General features: G+C 39.1%; 1 protein-coding gene across 5 annotated transcripts in view; it reads left to right on the forward strand.

Annotated features, from left to right (window-relative positions):
- The first annotated feature begins 19,083 nt into the window (after window positions 1–19,083).
- Window positions 19,084–25,294, forward strand: part of SYT1 (synaptotagmin 1) — a 339,414-nt gene continuing 333,203 nt past the window's right edge. For 2 of the 5 annotated variants that reach the window (XM_039570745.1, XM_039570746.1), the window contains exon 1: window positions 19,087–19,324. The gene's annotated coding sequence lies outside the window, so the exon portion shown is untranslated. Of the gene's footprint in view, window positions 19,325–25,294 lie in introns of all 5 variants that reach the window. The other 3 variants (XM_039570748.1, XM_039570747.1, XM_039570749.1) reach the window with 3 other exon arrangements.

A 25,294-nucleotide genomic window follows, 5' to 3' on the forward strand; every position in this document is an offset into this window, starting at 1 on the left:
AGTTCTCCTCCCATTCCCTCATGACCAGGCCTGCTGTGCAGTACTGGAGCTGAGGTAATCAGTTTAGCACACGAATATGATTTGATTATTTTTGTTTTACATAGGCTATAAACCTGTCCAATCTGTTTTAAAAATCTTTTCAGTGTTCCATTCACTTAGCTTTTGCTGATTGAATTCCCTGCCTGAAATATATTAAGCAACCGGGGTTAAAAGAGGGTAGTAATTTTTATTTTTTCACTTTTAAATGCAAACCTCTCTTACTTTCTTGAAATAATTATTCATTAGAAATACAAGGATTTTGTACAGAGGTTCCCATTAGCTCTGTATTTGAGATTTTTAATCATGTACCAATCTAATATTACTTTAGTGGAGTCTGTATGTGATATTATCCTTCTTTACAGTTCATCATGGTCTCCTGCTGGCTGGCACTGGTGAACAGGCTACAGGCAGCAGCTGCTGGTTTGACAGCCAGTTCTGTTCAAGGAGGCGGTAACTGCAGGGCAATGCGTGCCCAATAAAACAAGCTAAAATTGTCAGGGGAACCCTAAACAAGACCCTGCTATGTTGAAAAAGAGTCAATCTCTAAATAAACTCTAAAAGGTTTGTAGCAGCCAGGATGGAAGTGGAAGTAGTCTTCCTTTGGAAGTTTACATAATCACTTAATTTAATCCTTCCTGTGGTGTTTCCCAGCCACTGCTCTATTTCTTTGATCATAATCTGCTAGGACAAATGTCAGGAAATATGAGTCTACAAAGTGATGTAAATCTTGCTCCCTATCGGAGATGTGACTATGACCATTATCTTAATGATATTTTCTTTCTCATGTATTCGTTTCTGCTCGGTGTTTTTCCAGTCCTTGATGATGGAGAAAAGCAATGACTTTCAAGCTTAAAAACAAAGTTGTATTATTCCGACCCTGGTGATGAGTGTACTTTAGCTTGCATTTCAAGGTGGAGAAAAGCCATAGCAGCATGGATATAACCTGTAGAATTTGTTATAACGTGGTATTTGCAACAAAACATGGCTTTTGGCTTTTATATTGCTTTGTACTTTCTGCAGCTCCATCATGGCATGTGTGATGAGACCTACTTGTATGTTTCTGTCTCACAGCAGTCAAACATTATCAGTCAAACATGGCCATTTCTTGCCTTTCAGTAGCTTTAAAGCCTTATGAGCTTTATGGATTAGACTGAATAAAAAAAACCAAGGCCTTCAAAACAATAAATTTATCCCATCAATGACACAAAAATATATACACATATATAAAACTACGTGCATCCATAATGTAACACAAACTATAAATACAGAAATTACCATCAAATAATATTTGCACATCAATACTTTTCTGGTTCTTTTAAACTTTGCATTTACTAATTTAAAAATAGAAAGAAAGAGAAAGAAACTAAGAAGCATTCCATCACTGTGGAAGCATATATTTTATATCTATTTGACATCTCCTGTGATTACAATGCACAGTTGAGGTCATTACACTAAAGGGAAAATAATGGTAGAATGTAGAAGACAGTGAACCAAACAAGAAAATGTTTTGCTACTGCTAATATTTTGATGTCTATTAGGTAAGAAGTTTTTCTTTTGTCAGTGAAGTCCTAGTTTGCTTTTAATTAATGTTGCATTACCCTTTTTAATAATAGCATCTACTTAAGATATCGTTAATAACACCTATTGAAGACACTAAGTCTTAGCATTAATTTAATGAGAGCATTAAACTGCATCTGTTATATGTTCCCAGTTAAATTAGCATGATGTTTTTTTAATGGATATTTTAATAGACATTATTAACCAGAATATTATAAAATTAAAACAGAACTCAATGGGTTCTTTGAGTTCCTGTTGTAATACTCTGTGAAGCCACTGATTCTGAAAAATAGCAGTCTATGTATTTTTAATTTAATTTAATGGCATTTGGCAAGAGTTACAACATGCACATGCTTTTATATGGCACAAGTAAAGACAAATACTCGCTGAATTAAGATGTGGCTGATATAAAACCTATCTTATATTTTGATCCTGTGGGCCAAATTCTTTAAGAAAGGGTTCTTTAGAAACATCTGTATACAGAGACACATAGTTACACTTTTTTTTATTACCTGAAGTGTGTTGAATTTCCTGCTGAAATCTTCTCTGAAAATAACTGGGAGTCAACATTTCTTCAGAGAAGGAAACATTCTTTTTATAAATTACTATTTCCCACATTTTTCAAAACACCTCATTTTCTCTTGTTTTTTGTGAAACTACACAGTGGGTGTAAGGAGTAAGTCTCAATTCCAACTTCTACACCAGTCTCAAAGTGCAAAGCTGTAAAACTCAACAGCTCACAGATCTGCCTGTTAAGCTCTCAATTTGGTCAGCAAACATTTAGTACACAGGCAGCAGAATTTGAACCTTCTCCTTATTGATTTTCTGTTTGTGCCACATTCCTGAAAGTATATATTTCATCCACGGTAAACATTATTGTTCACATCAATAAAGAAGGTCACTGGTCATTATCTTTTCATTTCAGCAGCAATTATGATAAATTCCCATTTTCTGTACTGATCTTCATTCTGCTGAGGGAAATTGGTAGATGCCTGTCATACATTAAAAAACTTTAGATAAAAGTGGCTTGTATAATCATTTAGCTGACATTTTGAATATGTCATTAACTCCTACATTTGGGTGAACCTTTTTCTGGAACTCTTTGAGTCGTATACAACCAACCCATTATTGTATACCACCTCAGAGTAAGCCTTTAGAAGAACTTTTAACTACATTTCTTGAATCACCAGTATTTTGTTTGAAATCCTAATGGTCTTACTCGAATACAAATCTGTCATTTCATGCAACAGACAAAGCTGGCAGACCTAATAGGAATTTTCCATTGGACTTGCTCGAGAATATGAATTCAACTTTCACTGAAGGACTAAGCAAATCCCTTCCCATCTCCCAGAAAGACTTGTCAGGAAGTGCAAATGAAAATCTTTACTTTTTACATAGCTCTCTTGCTACCTGTCTATATCCATCTGGCACTTTGAGATAAGGTCAGGCACAAATGGTGTTTCCAGGTTGATCTGTGTGCATTTAGAAAATACGTGCAATCAGTAAACAAGGAAGAAACTATGAAGGTATAGCCTGAAAGTGGCAAAGCAAACATACAGATCGAGAAAACAAAGGGTTTTGTTGTGCTTTCTAAACACTCAACCATTTAAAGATCTGTCTTAAACGAATGTGTCTAAAATAATCTTTTGATAAATGGGAGGAACATTTTTCCTGTAACAGTGAAGTTTACACTGCATTCTCTAATGTTGTGCGGAGAAGCTTCTGTTGAAAGAACTTGCCCAGAGGTTCTTTCAAGAAAAGAAGATGCTTTTATTTATAATCTCCAGAATTCCCAAAATGCAGTGGGGTACAAAGACACTTGAAAGTAGACTTTATAATAATATGGGGAAAAGATGTGAATGCCTGCTGTGCTGAGCTGGTTTGATTATGCTGTGAAGTCCTTAAAAACTGAGTTTAACATGTCTTTTGGGAGAAAAAGGAAACTTAAAATAGGCCTTCATAACAGGCCTATATGAGTTAGGAAGAAGCTGGTTGCTACATGTGCCAGTTTTCCTTGCTTTTTCTTCTAGTTTGGATGACAATAGCTCACACTTGTAAATCCAGGGAGAGAATGAAGTAAACACAAGAGTTCAATACTTCAAATAGATGTTGAACTTCTAAATTTCCATTTACCAGCCTTTTCCCTTAAGACAAGAAAGACTGCTTCAGGCAAGTTCTGCTGCTCCTATTATCTGGGCACAAGTCTCTCCTCTTGTTTTCCAGCCTTGGACCAGGGAGTGGAGGGTTGGGTTGTTACTAGGCTAGGCGTCAAGGGGGAGTGGGGAACCTCAGTTCCCTCTCCATGTTTCCTGCCTTTATCTCTGGACAAGACAGAACATCTCTGCAGTGCCAGAGAAAGTGACAGCCCAGGACTTCACAGGAGTGCCAGCTGGAGTGTTAAAATTCTGTTTAGCAAGGCTTTTGATATTCACTTACAAGAAAGGAATGGGTCTATTGAAACTGAGTCTGTTCCTGGAGCTAGCGCATGGCTCAGGACAGGAAGAGGAGTGTGGGGGGCCAGGTACCAGTGTCTCCTCTGCGTAGCATGGAAGAAGCTAAATTCCTCCTATTCAAGACTTCATTAAATTAAAAACATTTGTTGGATAGGAGATGCTGACTTCTTGGCTTGCTGAGCAGGATACTTGCCTGAAATGCAGATGACCCAGATCCAATTTTCTGTTCCAATTCCAGTTCCAAATTGGATGGAACAGGGACTTGAACTTGCAGCCTCAATTCCCTAGAGAGTGCCACTAACTTAAAACCTAGTAGCTAGAAAAGCTCTCGGGATTTTTTAATTTTAATTTTGTTACAGGGATTCAGAATTGGAGCCCATAATTGCTTTCAGCTGTAGTTTCATTGAAACAAATACATTCCTATAGAATTTGATTAAAACAGATCAGCATTTTCTGCCAACATCAATGAATCAAGAATATTTTGGGGAAAAGAAAAATTCTTTCAAAGAAGGAAAATGGGAAGGGTAAAAGAAGAGAATGGCAGGGGATCAGAGATAAAGGTAGATAAGCCAAAATAAAGTTCTATTTGGACAGGAAACAAAAACCTCCCCTTTAAAAATATCTCTAGAGCATTCCCGGTTGGATACCTGTCCTGCTTACAAGGCAAATAGACTTTCTGCTCACCGGTGAGCACCAGATCAGAGGAGCTGTTTATGAATTCACTGAGTTATCAAAGCCAGGTTCAATCTGGAAAACTGCTTTTACAGCCAGAAATCCATCAGAGCCCAGTATAGGATCGAGACCCTTGATGTCTATTGTAACCAGCAAAGCTTTCTCTTCTAGCTTTTTCCTCATCTTTTTATTCTTACACTTTCTGATGTATATTTCTATAAGCACCCTTTTGTTTTCTATACTGCCTTCAGGCAGACCACGATTCCTTTTAATTGCACTGAGATTGTTTGGTCCAGAAGTTCCAGAATCATTTATTAAGGAGACATAGCTCCGGCTTTGATCCTTTGAGTACAAATGTGCTGATGCATTTGCTTTCCTCAGAAGAACAGATTTAATCTTTAGAGCAAATCATCTTCATCAAGGGAAGAATTTTGCATTCCAGTGGTCTTAAAGTGAAAGAGGTTAAATTTCTTAATGAGATAATATAATTTGGTTACAGCAAAGAAGGACAATACTGAAATCTGTACAATACTGAAAGTAAGATCTTTTTTTCATCTCTCCCACATTATTCAGATGCAAAACAGCCTAAATGTCTAATCTTGCCTGTTTTCCAGCTCAATTCCTTTGTAAGTAGTGGCAAAGTGAAATGACAGAAATTGCAAAGATTAGGCAAATGGTTAAGAACCATTACAGCTATATGCAAACCCAAGGATATGAAAGCCGTATTTTGCAGGTTCTGTGCAGACTCCTTAGAAGTGCATGAATTCTAGACTAAATTAATATGATGAGAATCCAAGGATTTAGGGACATAAGAACAGGTTACTGAACTGGTGAAGAAAACCTCAAACCAGGAAAAGCTCTGGAGTTCTAAACCACCAGAAACCTGTCACATTTACTGAGATGTAACAGGAAAGGTATAGAAGAAAATCTTACAGATTTTTTTCTTGAGAGAAACATAAAAATTGGCCTCCTGGTATTCAACTGAGTTGAAAATTTAAACTTTGTAATAAAGCAATACTGCTACTTCAGCATATACCAAAATACGTGGCTTGTTCATGCCAAACGACCTTTTGTTCATCTTTCCTTTCTGATAATGATTTGTTATAAGTTCAGCTAACACCAATTCTTGTGTATTGATATTGTGACTAGATTGCTGAGGATTTGAGAATCTTTAGAACTGCAACTATTAAAAAAAAAATCAAAATCCTAAAAGACTGGCTTGAAAATGAAATTTAGAAAAATACATGTATTTGTGGATTATACTTTCTCCCATGTTATTTGACACTTGGGTGCTGGTTTTTTCAAGCTTTACTGCATAATTTTTTTTAAGCTAGCTGCAAATGTAAAATAAGTAAAAAAAATACATCTGTAATGTTCACAAAATCCCGAGGCTCAGGGTGGAGTTGGGAAGAGTGCTCAATGCCAAGAGAAAATGAGTTGTCTGAAGCAGAATTTCAGAATGTTTGTTTCCATTTGTTGTTTTACTATGGGCAAATTACAATACCAATGTCTACCGGTTCTGTGAAACTGTGCGTTTGAAATACAACCAATTAATAAAATGGGGTATATTGATTTGGAATCAAGTTTAAACTGCATGACTCACGTCACGTTGCATCATTGCACATAATTTGTTTACAAAACAACTTGTATCCTGCAATGATAGCATGCATGTTTGGGGGGGGCATTCATTATTAAACCAGCTTACAAATTTTGACGGTGGAAAGGAAAGCATCTGCATTCTGTAAATATATATCCAATCATGTAAATTCCAGCTACGTTATGTTGACTCTGCTGCTTCTTTTCCTGATTGGAAAGAGAAAGATCTGCTCTTAAAATAAGCAGATGGACTTTCAAACTACAAGCCTGAATGAATCACTGAAGAAACAAAAATGGTAGAAGAGAAGACTGAAATCATGGTGGAATCAGAAATAAGGATATGCAGAACAGACATCAGAAATTATGGATGCCAATGCAAAACAGTTATGCTAAATGTGTTCTAGTGCTATAATATCACTGGTATTTTAGTAACAGGAAACATCTGAGAGTTTGTTTATAAGCAGGATGCTAAGTGGTTCTAGTGGAGCTACTGAGAGGTACTAGGACAGGTTTCACACAAATCAGTTTTTAAAACTTTTAAAAATCTTTTCTGATTGGTATTCCTGTTACATCTGCTATGGCAGATACAGTCCGAAGAGGTCACAGCCCTGATGTGAATGTGATCTCTTAGACAAGACCCTGGGTAATGGGGTGGGGTTAGGCTCACTTTCTCAAGCCCAGAAGCAGCAGAACAGTTTATGAGCTGGAGCCCTACCTACACTCTACAAACAGAACCTCGATAAAAACTCTGTTAGTCACTGTGTCCTGGCACAGACATAGCTATAATACGGTAATCTGAATTTACAGTCTTCAGTGTCCTCCTCCACATCCCTACCATCTTGTATTTCCAGTACAGTTCCACTGGGAATCTGTCATTTACAGACTGGCTATCTTTCTTCAATTAAGTAGACACTGAGCATCAGTAAAAGCACCTCGAATCTCTGTTCTTAGATAAATTTGACACTGTGTAAAACTGTGGCTCTATTTCCCACTGCATGAAGACCTTTCTCTGAGAACACATCTCTGTTTTTGGGACACAGGTTCCAAATCTGCCTTAGTTTTCACAGCAAACTGGTTCTGCCAAGGTAAGAGCCAACCTGAATCCTTGAGATGTGAAAACAAGTGAAACCACTTTTAAAAATATATAGCTTTTTGCTACTACAAGCAGTGGTTTTGTGCCCATCTGCATTTGAGCTTCTTTGGATATTTTAAAAAAGCAGTAAGTTTTATTTAAAGCAAATTATAGTAATAAAGACTTAAAAAATTTATATTTTTACTATAAGCATTGGGTTAAAGCTGAATAATGCATTAACAGGTATCTTTCAAGGGATACCAAAAATATAGAGGCAATTTGCAGAGAGATACCTGAGATTTAGCAGCTTCTGAGTAGCCATATACTCAGTATATTCAGCAGCTTCTCAGTAGCCAGGCTGACATTAAATTTGGCTGCTAGAACAGGATGTTCAAGTGAAGGGCCAGTATTCTTGGGGTCAATGCCATCAAGCAAATTTATAAAAAATCAGAAGCAAATTAGGGCATTTAACTAAAAGGTTTGAATTTGAGAAGATAGCATAGTCAAAGATCAAACTAACTTCACTCTCCTAAATTAGTTCTAACTGGAGAAATGTGGGTTCTATTAAATCCGCCTTGAGACCAGTAAAATGTGCAAATGGAAAACAATAAGAACATGTCCCAAAACTGTCAGTAATCTTGTAAGCAATGGATTTTTGAGGAGTTTCATAATGGAAAATTTAGGCGAAATAATGCAATCTGTACACAGCGAGTCAGATATAGAAAGTCGAGTTCAAATGCAATTTAAATATTACACACAGGGTAAGAGAAGGAAAAATAGGGGAAGAACTTCAGAGAACTTGGAGTACAATGATATAGCTAAATACAAACAAGACACGAAAATGAGAACAATTTTAAAAAGGCAAACAGAACTCCTGTACTCCCATAGCCAAATATCTCTCTCCCATCAGGAAGAATAAAGGCCAAAAAATATAAGAATGACCTTCCTTTAAGTCATTAAACCTACATTTAGATACCCATAGAAAATAGGTATGTGTTCAGTTTTGATCATAGGGATCCTCAGACTTCAGATTACCTGGGTTCTTTCACCAAGAGCTCCATTTTAGAAATTCTAAATCACGAAAGTCTCATATTTCTGTTGTATCTGTGGAGAGATCTTGGTACACCATTATAAGCTTAACTGTATGTCAGTGCAATTTATTACATGATTCAAATCAGAATGTACTTTTGGAAACCTTCCCAAAAGTTTACATTAGTGGATTCTTACTCTTCTACTTTAGGACTATAATATTATACAATGCATTAGAGGCTGAAGGCATAGAGCAAAGAAAAGGTTTAATTACAGTTCCTGTGTGGAAGCTATAAATATATGGCAAGGATAAAGAAGACATGATAAGAAACCAAAAACGAAAAAAATACTGATGAGAAAATCACCTTAGAAATGACATCCTGAGGCAGAGGATATTGATGATGAATAGTAATAATATTCGATCTCAGATAGTGCTGATGGCTCCAGCAAGAGCTGCAGAGATTATCATTGTATTAGTCACTTTTCTGGGGCTTATTAGGAGAATTTTAGTTCAGTCGATTCTCCAGTTCTGGCTCAAGTGCTACGGCCTGAAGGCAAAGATTACGCTGCTATACCTTCTATCATGAAAAAATGTATTAGATATATTTTTTAATTAGAAGAATAAACATACATAATTTTCTGCAGCAGAAGCATTATGGGAGGGATTGTTATTGAAACTGTATTAAAAATGTAGTTCTTAACGTGAAAGTGAAAGACTTTTGCATATTTTAAGGTTGCTTCAGGGTATTCCAGCAACCCCTTTAAGTTAAAAAGAATAATATCAGAGAGAGCCTTTTTCATCTTTTTCCAGAGAGTACAAACCCCAATTTGAAAACAAACTTTAAACTCACTCTCCATGCCAAGAGAAAGTCTCTTAACAGCTATACCAGCTTTACTACCACTATCGTAGCCTTACTATAAAATTTATTTTATCCATTACTGCTACAGTATATATCTTTAATGCTGTACTATTACTGCTATACTAGCTTTACTAATTTATTTATTGTTTTATTTTACTTTATATACTTTCTGGTTTATATTACAAAATACACTGATTTATTTTACTTTTATATTAATTAATTTCATTTTTGATACTGCTATACTAGTGTTACTACTTTATACTAGCTTTATTACTACTACACAGGCTTCCCTACTGCTGTAATAGAGGTAAGCATATAAGACATCATAGAGCTCATAATACTTAATTGTAGAAAATATAAGTACCATTCTCCCATCTCGGTATGAATCTGTGCATGACTTCTTGGAAAGGAAGTTTCCAGTGTATAATGAGAAGGCAGAAAAAGTAAGAAAAAGAAGGAAAAGGTCCTGAGATATTAAGTCCAAGATTGGATTATATGAATGAACATGAAAAGCCTAAGTATAAATCTAGAGCTACATCAAGTGTTGTAAAGTACACCTTATGTACTTTGCAAAGGTGATTCATAGACTAAGTCTGTATCTGGAAGCAGCACCTTGGTGCACACTCGAGCTGTATCCACATTACTGCAGTCTGTAGATTGTGTCCCAGATTGGTTTCCCCTCACTACAAAATCTTAGTGGTTACAGATAATTATAGACCATTATTTTGCATTTATTGACTCTCAATTTCTGTTTCAAACACATGCTGTAACTGTCCCAAATACAGGGGTAGCTCTCTGCTTCCCAAAGCCAATAGAGCATCACGACAATCTAAATCTGCTCTGCAGAGATCCTGCAAGTGAGTGGTCATTCATTTCCACTTTTCCACCTAAAGAAAACAAAATCTCTTAAGCAAATCCTAACCTCCTACCAGGATAGACTGGGCCATAGCTGCATCTGAGTGCAGTCTGTTCTCTGCTGCCTGGAAACTTTGAACAAATGAAATTAATTTCAGATAGTGGAAAGACATCCATCTCCAGGCCTGGAACACCTGAAAGCAGATTTTCAGGATGACAGTGAATTTCAAGATGAGAATAATTGCATTTGCCAAGTGTTTGGTATACCTCTCTGAAGCTCCAGACCTTAAAAGGACATCATTACCCCTTCAAGCTTAGTCACTCCTGATCATTAGTTTGAGCTAGGAGAATCTACTGTCAAGATCACCAAATTGCTCACAGACCTCATGTATATCATCCATAATGGAATGGTTTCAGAAGAATCCCTATACTCCTCCAGGTATTACACAGCTTCCCCAACTTTTCAGAGTGATAAATGGTGTTCGTATGACCAGTAGACCACCACCCTAGGAGAGACAGCTCTCCAAAAGGAGGAATGGTTGTGGCCCTTCACATGTTTCTTCATGGACTCCCTGACACCAAATTCATGAAGGAGGTGTGGGAAGCTGACCCATTTTGGCTGATTCTGATCAAGGATGGACATGCACAAGCACAGCCTTTCAATTTCTCAATGTATAACTGTGATTCTGAGCCATGAACGTAAATCAGCAGCATGCTGTTGCAGCAAAAGTGGCCAACTACTTTCTTGGCAGTGTCAGCAAGAGAAGAGCCAGGAGGTCAAGGCAAGAAATCTATCCCTCTATTCAGTACTTGTAAAACCACATCTGGTCCATTATGAGGAGGTCTGGAGGACCACCTACATGACTTGAAACCTTCATCCTTCAAGGTGCTCAGAACTTGACTGAACAGAGCCCTAAGAAACCTGTTCTATCAGGATCTGCTTTGAGCATGTGGTTAGAACACATGACCCCTAACACAACCTCCGTTACTTTATAGATATATGACTACATGTTATTAGCAGCAAACCTTCATGGCTACAAAATTTAGCATGTGGAGGCATCAAATCTTTTTTTCTCACATAACTCTCTAACCAGCACCAGAAATAGGAACAGAATCTCAAACGGATCCTCTGTATACTACAAATACAATTCTTCGTAGTATGGCAGTACAAGCTCCTTGCTGGAGGTCTTTCTAGACAGGTACATAGATTTCTATGATCCTTGTGGAGGACTGTAAGATGGCATCAGATATGATATGACAGCATCCATAGTGAAGTGTGACAAAACACGCCAAAAGCATCAGCTAGTCTCTGTACTCATGCTATGACATGTCTTTTCTAGGACAACCCCTGAATGTGTTCACCAGCATATGGGGAGTACAGAAAGCCAGAAGACTATGCATCACTGGCAAAAACTGGGAGTGTAAAAACACAATACTGAAATACTCCAAATAGGCTCGGTCAGGGAATTTTTCATGTTCTGATCATCACTAGAGGGCTGGTGCTGTTTTTCAGGGCAGGTCTGCTGGCAACAGTGCGAGGCTGCCCAGCTTCAGATACAGGTGAATCTATTGCCACTGTGACTCCTACAATCTATCACAGCTCAGCCTGCAGAGTACAGTGTGTCACAGTAAATGAGGCATTAGATTGTAATTAAACTGGAAGTTAAACTGTAAATAACTGTGGCAAATAACATTTTTCCTCAAAAGAAAAACATCAAGGATTTTTTAGAAGTGACTGCAGGAAAAAAAATCAAACAATTCTAAAAGTTCTATTTAAATCAGAGTAGAAGGGAAAGAAAAGTAATATAAATCTTCTGGAAAAAGTAAAATGTAAACATTTTTATGAGCCCCTGTATGATGGAAATGGTATGACCAGCTTCCTTAAATAAAAATCAATTTGGTCAGAGATAAAGCTCAGTAATTTTCAGAGGAAAAGCCAAACTGAAGAGGTAGCTAATAAAAAAAACTTTAGCATTGAACAGGCCTTTTTAAACTTATGAGAAATGACTGATGCTCTAATAAATCCCTGAGGTTATTCTGCAGATACCTTTGTACTTACGAGGGAATAATGATGATAATGCCTTTCTGTCATTATGGTGGGAAAGTGTGGGCCACAGATTCCAGAAGGAAGAAAGTAAGGCATGAAGGAGTCCACTCTAAGTCCCAGAATAACTTAATCTAGGCTCTCATCTTCAGAAAGAACATTTTAATTTAGAGTTCCAACATCAAAGACCATATTAAATCACCATTTCTTTGAAAATCTACACTTAAGGACAAGGAGATATTAACCAAAATCCTTAAACTAATTAGTACCAAACACTCCTTTGGGCTGAACTTCTCCCTAGGATCAAATTACTGATCTTAAGCTGGTAAACTCTTAGTCCAATCTCAGTGTGGGCAAAGATGACCTTCTGGTGATGAGAACCTTTATTATTTCCATCCTAAATTGCTTTTTAGTCAGTTTTTATTCTTTTATTTTCTTGGGGGTTTTTTTTGTTTTGTTTTTATCCATGAAGCAACATTCCTTAGTAGCTACCTCTGTTCACATACAAACAAGAATGAAAAACCGAACCAATGACGTAGGGACCTTTCCATTCCTCAGCAGGAACCACTTCATTACTGTACCTCATCATCCATCATAATTCTGATTGCACACTTCACCTCAATCCGAAAGGAAAAGGACCAATCCTGGTTTTTGCAGAAATGCATCTTAACATCAGGCTGAAGAGGATGACTGTGACTGTTCAGACCATTTCACTGAGGACTGGCAACGTTATTCCAAAATATATTCCAAGATGAACAGAAAGAACTGAGAAGGAAGGTCAAAGGACTGGCAAATGAAAAGGCCACAAGCAAAAAGCCTAGGAAAGTGATAGGGCATTCTCAATCACAGATTTATGAGCAGCTAGGGAAGATGACCTTGCCCCAGACTAAGTAGGAACTATTGAGTAAAGAAGAAACTACGTCCCCAGAGTGCAACTGGAGTCTCTGTTACCTTAAAACTTTGTATTTAAATTCAGCACTTGAATTAAAATTTTGCATTGGTACATTAACTTCTTTAGGACTCTGAGACAGTTTGATTTATAGAAGATAACAGTCATGAAAACCGTGCTTTTAAGACAGCAGGTCTTACTACAGATTTATACCTAACCGTGAGGAGAATTAAGTTCACTGTGTAGGATTTATTTTTCTTTGCCTAATTTTTTTAAAAAACAAGAAAGGCCTTCTTTTCACTAACATATTGTAAGAACTAAAAATTCAGCTTTGACTTGGATAAATATCTATCAAGGTTTGCAGAGAAGACATTACTATTGACCTTATCATCTTAACAACACAGTTGGAGAGCTCTATTTCCTTCTAATTTATACTTGCACAATTTGAAGGCTATGGCATATGCTATAGAAAAAGCAGTAAGGTAAACAAAACAATTCTTTTAGTTTGTAAACAGAATGGTGTTGCTGACAGACAGATTTGCCAGAGTAAATGCCATTTTACCATATTGTATACTGGCTAAAACATTGCTACGAAGAAAGCAAAATTCAAAAGTCTTTTCTACTAACTATACTAATGGCACATAATTTCCAGTTCATTTATCTATGTGGTTTGCAAGCTGTTAAGCTCAATAAAAGTCTAAACATCAGAATTGTATAGTGACTGCATTTTTGTAAGAGAAGCAAATACATTTTTTAAACAGATAGAAATTCTTATGAAATAGTGATTACTGTAAAAAAAAAAATACTGACACTCTCTTAATTTGGCATTTTAAATACAAATACTAGGGTAATTTTACTGTGCCTTGGAATGAAATGACAGTGTGAGCTAAATGAAAACAAACTCCCTTGAGAATTATTTATCAGACTACTAATATTCAGAAGTATTTTCTGAAATTTAAAATACATTAACCAGTTCTTTAGTAACTCTATCCCATTTTTAATTCACACTGAAGTTCTTGGCCTACTCTGCATAGTCAGATGGTAGAACCTACCATGCTTCATGGCTGGGCTGGCTTCGTGGGGCATTTTTGCTATATGTCTGCTGCATGGTGAAGGTTTTGTGGACATCTCAAATTAGAGACATGAAATCTAGGAAGCCTGAAGCCATAAGATTTTACCTCTATTTCAGTGTTATATTATGATACTTATATTATTCACCCTCACTTCACTCTCGGGTTGGTGTAAATATAAGCATATTTTGCGCTTAAAAGACAATTGATTTGAGTCTGCACACAGAGTTATGCTTAATTTCTTTGGAGACGTGGAATGTCCTCTCTTATGTGCATCATGATAATCATTCATACTCATTTGAAAAGACATTGTTTAAGTCTCAACCCTCTCCTCAGAGCTAACACTGACTGCCATTACACAGATCTCCCACTTGCTTTGCAAGGTCAGCTCCTCAAAATTAAATTAGAAATCCTACTTCACATGCCTTTTATTACACAGTCATCCACATGATGCATATGCTTGCTGTGGATTAGAAATTTTACATGGGGGAAGCCATAAGAAGCCATAAGGTAAGGAGATTGATAATATCTGGGTGTTCTGGAGTTCAGCAGTTTGTCATTTTATATAGCAGACTCTGCCTAAAAAGAGAACTGGGACTTCCGTCCAGGTCATCTTACCTGCACTGAAAACATTTTTTTCTGGAGTACCACCCTAAGCACCACTTTGGTGAAAACTGACTTTCAAAGTGGGGAGGGGGATTAGGGATGCAGATCTGACAACCCAAAAGAGAATCCCTGAACTAGGGGCACCATCTACAGGGGAACAGACTGACACTGACTCAGATCAGTCCTTGCTTTACACAGCTGACATCTGTGCAAAGCATATGCAAGTTGGTTTGGCTACACTTGAACACCCCCTCATAGAGTACTTCTGTTTTCGTTTTCATTTTCATTTCTGCTGCCACAGTGTCCAGGAGCCCAGGGCACAAAGCAGGAGCTCTCAGTGTCAGCTGCTATACAAATGCAGATTAAAAGAGGCCATATCTGCCTAAACAACTTAGAAGCAGCAGCAGATGTGTACATATCAAACAGAAGAAAACAATGAAATCAGATGACAAACTGAGACAAACATCAGTGAGTGGAATAACAAGTTCTTTGATTTTACCCTTTGATTTTTAACTTTAATTAAAACCACAAAACCCCAACATTTGTTCTCCACTCTCTCTGCCCCAATGGTAATCACATACATTGTTAGAAAAATCATCTTCAAAGATGATTTACTTCATATAACACTTCCATTAGTTGTGTACAGCTGAATCGTTACTCCAGTATTTACCAATTTTACTGAAGGTTAATTCTCACTTTGGGGACATAGCTTTCTCTCTCTGCTTTCACATCTTTCATTCTAAGTGCATCATCACCACCCAGTAGGTATTATGTAAACTTTACTGAAACCAAGAGTGTGACAACAGAACACCAAAATGGAATTCCAAATGCTTAATTTTCAGCCATACATACCAGCCCTTGGATTGTCAGTCAACTGGAAAAAAACCTAAAACAATCAAGAGCAGACATTTAATATGCTAAAAGAAGTTTCAGAAACACATTCTTAAACTCCTGCAATCAGAAATTTGAAAAGCTGTTCCATTTCCCTAAGCAAAACCAAATTTCTTTATCTTCCACAAAGGAACATCTCTCAAAAGGAAAAAACTTGAGGATGGAAAAGACCAAATCAAAGCACAAATAGGAGTAAATTACATGATAACGAAGAACAAAATAAAAGCATTTTTCTGTTAAAGACAGGCATCTGTAATCTCGTGCAACACAAAGCCAGTGAATCACAACAGCCACAGTTCAGTTAGTTTACAGATCTAGACTCTACCTGTTAAGTAAATTAACATGCCACCAGTTTTATTTACTTATTTACCTGCCAGTGATTTGCTCTCATTATTTACCTGACTTCCCATCTTGTACATCTATTTGTGGCAGTCATGATACTTGGTCACACAAAGGCTGACCTACAAAAGGAAAAAAGTCAGAGCCTTGATTGCTTTTTTTATGTGTAACAACTGCTGTTGCTCCTGAATTAGCCTCAGTTCAGTGACTGCCATTCTAGTATCTGCTCTCTATACGCCATAAAACTTGCCTGGACAGGCCCGAGAATATTGGTTTCACTGGCTTTGGCCCAGGCTTCTTCCTTCTTTATGGATCAAGCAGAAGTCTTTCATTTTCAAAATCTAGTTTTTGTGGCTCATATCGCTTTCTAATCTTGAGGTTTTATCTTGAAGTCACAGTATATAGAAAGTACAAAATAAAAATGACAGACACTGCATTCTGGTCTTGCTTTTTATTCAAATTGTTTTGCTCCTGTATCTCTGGCTCAGTCAAAGTCTAAAACAAAAAGAAGGCATATGAAGAATATGATGGAGTCTAGTTCTTCATTTGTATGTAGCAGGATTCCTCAAGAAACTTCTGAATGGCTGACTCTATTAAAAATTCTCTTCTGATGCACTAAAACACATTTAAAAAATTTTAAAAATGCCAAATAAAACAACAAAATAGGGTTCAGATTATAATTTCTTCCGGACTTGCATGTTTCTTATTTTTTCTCATAATAGGATACCTTTTTCTTCCCTAAACATAGCTGTGGAAGAGTTAACAATAATATGATCTATGTTTCATTACTTTAGTGGCTAGCATTTGGCTAGCACTCCAAGAATTCATCAAATGGCTCCTGAGCTCTTCTAGAGCATTCTTGTCCATTCAGGATATGTCACTCCTCAAGCCTCACAGCTTCCTTTGGTATAATTAACATAATGACTGGATAGTAACTACCCATTTCCTTGAAAATGCAGTAGTGAAACAAAACTTGCAAGACTGAAAACCTCTTTTTGTATGAATAAACCTTTGAACCTGAAAGGAACTCAAAGAAGCTACTTTTGCAGCAATTCTTTCATTGCAAACAACCAAGCTCAGAAAATAACAGGTAAAAACTCTCCCAGCCCCTAGGACAGCTGGTTTGGGGGTTTTGTTTGTTTATTTGTTTGTTTTTAAACATAGCAGAACAATTATGTATGGACTAACATAGCCAGAAAGTGCAAAAGTGATGGTATACTCTTCAGGGCTACTACTAGGTAGCATTTCTGCTCCTTACTGTCTATACACTAAGGAAGGGCCATTGGGCTTCAGTGATGTTTCTTGTTTTTGCTCAAACACTAAGACAGCATATGATGTGTCATGCCTTGTGAATGTCAGACTCCCACAGACTTCTGGCTGTGTGGCTGTTAGGAACTCAGCATCAAGTCCTCATAATTACTAGCACTGAAACATGTGGGTTTTTTTAACTGACCAGATAAATGATCCTAGAGAAAATAATTCTCGGTATCTATTGTGTTGGGACAGAGAAAACAGTAACACTTTTAAATCATACAGGGTAATCTGTGGTGACCACTTCTGCATATGCAGTTTAAATTATGGTTGTTCCACCTTTCTGTAGCTCACTAAAAGCTTTACAACGTAATTTCTTTTGGATTTGCTTTCCTTCTCTCCTCTCATGATTTAATGTGCCCAAACAAGGAAAACTGATATTCTGACTAACAGACCAAAGAACAAATGTCCAGCACGGATGTGATCAGAAAAACTGAACTGGAAAAGGACTGTGAATTTTAGAGTCAAATCCCAGCATGAAAGTATGGACGGGGAATGGCAGGATACAGTTCTGTTGAAGGCACAGTAAGTCACCTACGAGATGTGCCTGGGGGCTGCGTGACTCTCTCAGTTACCTGCTGACGATGGCATACGGCTCGTCTCTTTGCCAACATCTGCTATTTACCATATTAAGATGTACTCTAGGTAACTTTCACTGTCGTGTACTAACGGAAACCAACTAAATGGTTGTGAAATATATTACTACTTTCTTAAGCTTTTTCGGAACAACCATAATCCAGCAGGATCATGTACAATCGTGCATCAAACCTGGGCTACAATCTGTATGCTCAGAACCTTGTGACCAATTAAAGGTTATGGGAAACTCTTACATAAATACCACCCTGTTATGTTTACAATTTTGCAGGTAAAATTGTTTTTCTCCTCTTTGAGGAATATTGCTTGTTATCCTCTTTGAGGGTATAAACGCAGCAATAATACATGCTGAGGAACAAAGAACTTTAGTCTGTTGTGTTTTCAAAAGCTAAGCTTACATCTAAATCTATTTCCATTTCCCTCTGGAACCTGAGCAACTTTTTATGTTATATTAAACATTAGACAAATAGGGTAGATCTAATTAAAAGTTGAAGAAATGTGCTTCCCTTAATTGAATTTGTTACAGTTACATTTTGCAGACCAATGTTAATCAAAGCTCCAGTTCAGAGTGGCTGGATCAAGGGAATTAAGTTAACCCTTGCACGTCCTTACCTGAACACGGGATAGTCTGCTTTCGCCTAAGCCACAGACGCCAATTACGGCTCACCGCTCGGCCGCGAGTGCCCGGCGCGGGCTGCCCGGGGGCGGCGGCAGCGGGAGCGCTGCGCCCCGCAGGCTCGCTAACAGTACCAACTACGCCTGGCGAGGGTGGCCGCCGCCCCGCGACCTACGGGCGAGGGCCACCGCCGCGCCTCGCCCGGGGCACCCGGCTCGCCCGACGGCCGCTGGGCTTGTGGCACAGCACCTCGTGTCGCCCAGCGACAGCCCCGCGGCGGCCCGGGGATGCCAGCCTTGCCCGCCGCGCGCGGGGATACCCTCCTCATCCTCCCCATCCTGATCCTTCTCCCCCGCCCGCCGCCACCCGGCCCCGCCCGACGGGGCGGACAGGGACCCGCGGCCGCGGGATGGGCGAGGCCGGCGCGGCGGCTCCACCCATGGTGGGCGCCGGGCGATTGGCCGCGGGAGCGCTTCTCCCCGCCCCGCAGCCAATGAGGGCGGCGGGCCGGGGGTGATGGGCTGCCTCTCGCGGGAGGGATTCCTGGAGACGCTGCAGTGTGGCGGCGCTCCCGGCGCCGCGCAGCCCCCGTGCCGCCTCCGCTGCCCCGCCTGCCTCGCCTTGCCCTGCCCGCCGGCGGCCGCCACCGCCACTGAAACTTAACGCCCGGCGCGCCGCCAGCCCGCCGAGCGCAGGGGGCTGGGGCAGCCTGCCTGCCGTGCCGGGGGCAGTCTTCCCGCGCCCCGCCGCGCACCGCAGCCTCGCCCCGGGAGCTGCCGCCGTGGGGAGAGGCTGAAGGACGGAGCCGGCTGCGCCCGCCCCGGTTGCCAGGTAAGGCAGCGCTCCGGGGCCGCCCGCAGCCGCGCCCGGGCGGTGTCGCCTCGGACGGGGGGGGCTGCCCGCTGCGCGGGCGGGGGGAGAGCACATGCTCCGGGGGCGGCTGTAACGCCGCCTGCCCGCCGGCTCTGCCCGCACTGCCGGGGGCGGGGGCCCGCCCCCGGGGCGCTCCCGGCGGGGGTGGGGGCGTTTACGGGAGGGGCGACTCAGACAAAGGGGACGCCCGCGTCTCCCCTCCTTGCTCCCCGCCCCCGCGGAGCTCCGCCGTCGCCCCCCGCCCCGGCTGCAGGAGAGGGAAGACGTCCGCTCTGCATCCCTCCGTCCCTCCCCGCCGCTGCCCGGAGCCGGCACCGAGGCGGCCACCGGGCCAACTTGTTTCTCCGGGTGTCACCTGGCTGCCGCCGCTGTGCCTCCGCCCTCGGCAGGGTGGTCGGTCCCGACGGTCGCCCCGGCGGAGGGTGGTGGGGCGCGGCGGTGTGCCCCGCCCCGGCGCTGCTCTCCCCTCCGGACCGCAGGACAACAGCTAATCATTTATGTATCAATTCACGAAAGCCTTTCGCCCATTACTTAGGCTGTCAGGCTAATGCTTTTTCTTTCCGTGCAATTTCATCTTCTCTGACACTGTTTCCTTCATACGGAATACCACTTGCCCTGCTTTGATTTGGGGTGCGTTCTGTTCTGGTTCCTAGGCGCACACGGTATGGGTAGGGGTTCAGCGCTCTGTTTAAAAGTTAATTTTGCCTATCAAACTCTACTAGGTAGAGTAGTAAGAAAGTGGCAAAGAATGTTAATATTTCTTTTGTTTCCCGTCTTCTGAAATAAAGATATCAAACGACTACTAGCTTCTGGTAGTCAGTATAGTAAATAAATGTAGTTATTGGAATGAGCCTTTATGGCACTTTCAACAGTCTGTAATTCAATCATCTCTGATACAAGCTGCCTTTTGCTATTATTCATCAGACCCAGCTGAGTGATTTCTGTCAGATGGGAAGCGGTAGAGAGAAATCTCTGGGTAGATGTAACTGAAGAGCTTTCCAAGTAGAGTCCTAAATGAGCACAGAAAAGCACTTGGCCACAATCTCAAGACAGATGTTGGCATCCAAATAAATCATTTCTTTTGATTGTCTGGGGGATGTCAAGTTTTATTTTCCTTGTTTAATAGCTATTTGCATGTGAAGAAGTAGCTCTGTCTTTATTACCTTGTAAACTCAATGCAGAATGTTGTAGTGCAATAATACTTCACTGTCTCTGAAATAATATTTTCTGTACAAAGGTCAGTAGAATAATTTTAGATACGCATGCATGTTGCGGACGACAACTAGACTACTAATCTGCAGTGGTGATATTGATCCTCAGAGCTGCTGTGCAGTGTGCCATCCATGTTGCATGTTAATCTGTTATGCGCTGTTTAATTGCTTTATTATCCAAGAGAGTTACCTCACCCTAAGAAAGGGGAGATGGTACTTGTAGACCCAAGGGGAGTTTCCTTTCCCTGGTGAGTTGACATCTAGAGTTACAGATGGGCAGTTGTTTTAGGAGTGTCCCTGAGAAAGGGAGGGGGGAGCTTTTGGGTACAAGGACAAGTAGGAAGTGAACTAATTTGCTTGGTGAGGATATGAAATGACATCTCCTGCCATGCTTAAGTAAACCTGCTCAGGAAAAGTGTAAGGGGATTGCACATGTGTCTAGGATAGTATTTTCTTGTCTGTCTTGGAAACAAATGACCTGATTTTATGTCTTGAGTCAAATATATATTTTTTTTTCTTCCAAGCTTTTTGAGATTTTAGTTCTATTAGTAATGTCTGAGGGAAATATACTTTAATGTGGTCTATTACTTGGCTTGTGGTATAGTTGCTCAAAATTTGCATTCATACAATTCATAAATTGAAACTATATAGCTTAAAAACATAGTGTAGGCAGCTTGAGTGAGAAGAGATAATTTCAAGAAGAACCACAGGGCAAAAGATAATGACATACTGTAGGAAATAATCATACTCCTGCACTTGCAAAAGCATGAAATGTTCCAGTGTAGCCATTTCATACAAGCCAAATTTTCCTTCACATTAAGAGCGCCTAAGTGAGCCTTATTAATGTTTGATGCAAAAGATGCTAAATCCATTTTAAGGGTTGATACTGGAATTTAAAGAGGTAGCTCACAGACTAACAGAGCAGTTCTAATACTTCCTTAAAACAAATGTGAAAAAAATCAGTTGCCATGTATGCCATAGCAGTACAAGTGGGATATAGCCTCTTGTGTAACACTGATGGGCAAGAAACCCTTTAAAACCATAGCTATAGAATAGTGTTTGATTTAACAATCTAAAATGTTCTCCTACCTTAATGATAACTTAAATCAGATATGAGACGACCGAGGAGATGCTCAGTGTTGGTTAGCGTAGTGAAGGCGTGAGATAAGAGAAGGTTCTGTTTGTCAGAAACCTAGGAATAAAAAAAAAAATCTATATTTTTCCAGCTAGCATAGAGACACCAGAAACATAAAATCAATTTTTATGGTCTTTTGGCAGGGTTGGCTGTAATAAGTAAAAAGAAGGAGCAGCTTAGTGTCTTGGCAGAAGTTTTTAAGCCACTCAGCTGTACACAACTCATTTAATTGATGTTTCCTCACATGAAAATGAAGCTCTTATTTAGCATATCGTTGTTTTTTCTTGTGCATTCAGCAGTCGGATTACAATTTTAAAAATACTTGTATGTAGTTTTATATTTGTATGCATGTTTAAACACACGGATAAACTCTTTACTGGGAACTGCTTTCTGAATAAAGTGTGTGCGCAACCTTGTATTGCATGTTGTGGAAGAGACATTAAAGTTTGTGATACAAATGAAAAGGACAAGAAAATATTTTTGCATATCTGGAAGAAAAGCGTGGAGGAATTATTGTGCATGGTTACCATGATCTCCTTCCCTCTGCTGGTGATGCCCATATAAATACGCAGTTTCACGAAGAGAAATACTTTGATTTTACTTGGATTCTCTATGGAATATTTGTTTTAAACATAACTCTGTATCTAGGAAAAAACTTAATTAGAAATACAGATAAGGGAGTAAACTATCAGTTTGTGTTTACAGCTGACATTTACTAAAGATACTAGAGGTTAAAATAAAAGCATTTGCCAGACTAAATAAACAAAGCATTAGGTTAACAAATATTTTCAGGATTGTTATGTACAAATGTCATCTTTGCTAGAGTAGGCTTTACTCCTCCCTCATACACCCCATTAAAAGAGGGAATTAGGAAATGGTGGTTATACTGTTACATCTTTTATAGAAAAATACCGGACACCAAAGCAGAATGCATTAGAAGGAGGACAACTGACAAGGGCTTTTCATGATTTCTTTTGGTGAGAGGCTAAGAGCAGGCTACAGGCAATCTCTTTCAGGGACTATGTGGACTAGCTGAGCGATTTGTACAAGCAGCGTGGAAAAATTTTTCTTGTTTAAATAAAAAAAAAGTAAAAATATTTACTGATACTAATTTTTTTCCTGAGTCCTGTAACAAGTGAAAGCTGGATAGGAACTGTAATAAGAACATCTCCTTATGTACTACTTTTGACAAATGTCTTATCAGTATGTTTTAGAGGCCGGCTTTTCTCTTCTGTTGTTTTCCCCAAGTGGCTAAAGGAGGAGCACACTAATGGGTTATGAGAGAGCTGACCATATTTCTTAACCTGTTTTCTTATCACTGCCTGTCTGGAGGTATTTCCCTGAAACAGCAGGCACTGAACACTTCTCCCTCTCCATACTAGAGGGAGTGGTGTTGCCATCTTTTAAATTCTCAGAGAATTGCAAACTCAGGATGCCACTTCTTTTCTAGCCTAAATAGGCTTAGAGAAATCTATCAGAACATGAAATAAATCTGGACTGTCTCCTGTGCAGTGTAGTTATCTGATAAGCTTCTAATATTTATAAGATTTTTTAAATTGAGAAGATTTTACAGATTTTAAAAAAGTCATGAGAAATTATCCAAATAATTAATCAACTCTGAATTATTACAGTTATATAAAATTTCAGGAAAATAAAATTTTATTTAGGAGCGACTAAAACCAATTTGGATCTTTTAATGATGCTGTCTGTAAGTTTCCTGGACACTATTCAGGATTAATGGCCAAATATATTGTAGAAGCTTTAATTGTGTAGCCATGGCTGTAGGTAGTACAGTACCTCAAAGCTGCTCAGTGATTGTTAATGAATTGATTAAAAACCCACTTACAAGTTCCGTTTTGTACCTTTATCTTAAGGGTATTGTTTTTCTATAATCCTGTGGTTGAAAAATCAGTGTAGCAGTTGCAAAATGGGAAAGCTGGTAACCATTCCCCAGCTTGGTTCAGAGACATGAGTTTATCCATGTACTGTCCATGTGTTTGAATAACTACCTAGATAGTGCAGTTAAAAAAAATTGGAGTGCTTTTGTGCAAAGCACTGTGGAAATAAAGATTCCTTGACAAATGGTTTATCTGGTTCAGGGTAACAATCTGAAATACGAAAATATTCTGTTGTGTACAGAAAATATGTCTGTGTACAGATGACCACTAGATCTCTTATTTGGAAAGCTTAATGACCACTAGTAGCTTGTAGAGTGGTTTTGGGGTTTTTTTTGTTTGCTTTGGTGCTGGTTTTTTTGTTTGGTTGTTTGGTTTGGGTTTTTTGTGGTTGGTTTTGTTTCTACTTCTTTCCAAAGCTATGGACAGTATTTCTTTATAAACACTTATTTCTGTAAATAAAGTATTAGAGTTGGCACGAATTCTTAAAATGTGTGACGATACAGATAGAGTGGGGGGTGGGTTATATTCTTTAATTTTTTTAAAGAATAAAGTAGTAAGGAGAACTTAGTGGTATGATGTGTTGATAGAAGACACGATATATTGGCGAACAGTTGACGTTTAAAGAAAGGTAGTGTAATACATCCCAGTCAAAACAGTTTTGAAACATTTTTTAAATTAAAAAAGGACTCTGTGTTTCTTGTTGAAATTGTAAGCTTTGTGTTTTGAATTTAGTAAGTCATTCTATTTAGTTCAGGGTCATGTTCTAATTGTAAAAATAATACTGTAGAACAGCACTATTGTCCATGTGAACAGTTTTGGGTTTTTTTCCATGTAATAAATTGCAGAACAGATAGTGTATGGGGAATTGCCATCTCCATTATTCCAACTCTTTTCATTACCTTTGACAATGATCTGAAGTAAAATACAAAATCCATATTCATGAGAATACTTCTGGGTTTTTTGTGCCAGTTTAAATAAAGTTGGAAAAAGTGCTATTATATACCGATTTAATTTGGCTTCTTATTCTACAACATCTGAATATGTTTTTTAACAAAGTGCACTGTAATACTTTTGCCTGCTTCCAGTTTAAAAAAAAAAAAAGTGAGTCCCCCCTAAATACTAATTCTGGGAATAATTGGGGATTCCATCCAGGGAACATGATCTGCTCTTGCTTTAAAGAGAAAAAAGCTGAATGCAGGTGTAAACACTGGAGTGTTGAGAGTAGGAAAGGTGCCGATCTCAAAAAGGATGCTGGATGACTAGAATTAGTTTAGAGGAGGGACTTGAGTTGTCTCATTTGAGATGTGTCCAATCTGTTTCTTAATGGGACTCCTAAAAGCTTACCATTCTCTTTGCAAAGCTGGATGTGCTGAAAGGCTCCTTGATGCCCACACAGTGAAAATGCTAATAATATTACTTAATAATATTAAATTGTGCCCTGATACGTAGAAGCTCATACAGCAACCTGGCTGGGCACACAATCTACAGGAGCCCAGACTAGAAATGAGCTATCAGTGTTTTGTCCATCAGATTAGCAGGTGTATGAACCACCTTACTGAGCAGATGACGCCTTTCGACTTGAAGTCTGTAGATAGTATTTTCTTTCCTTTTATTTTGCCCAGGTACAAGTTCTAGATTTGATGTTGAAATTGCTGGATTTGTGATTTGTGTTAATCCTTGGGAA

The sequence above is a fragment of the Corvus cornix genome, chromosome 1A, assembly GCF_000738735.6.
Source record: "Corvus cornix cornix isolate S_Up_H32 chromosome 1A, ASM73873v5, whole genome shotgun sequence".
Classification (NCBI taxonomy): domain Eukaryota; kingdom Metazoa; phylum Chordata; class Aves; order Passeriformes; family Corvidae; genus Corvus; species Corvus cornix.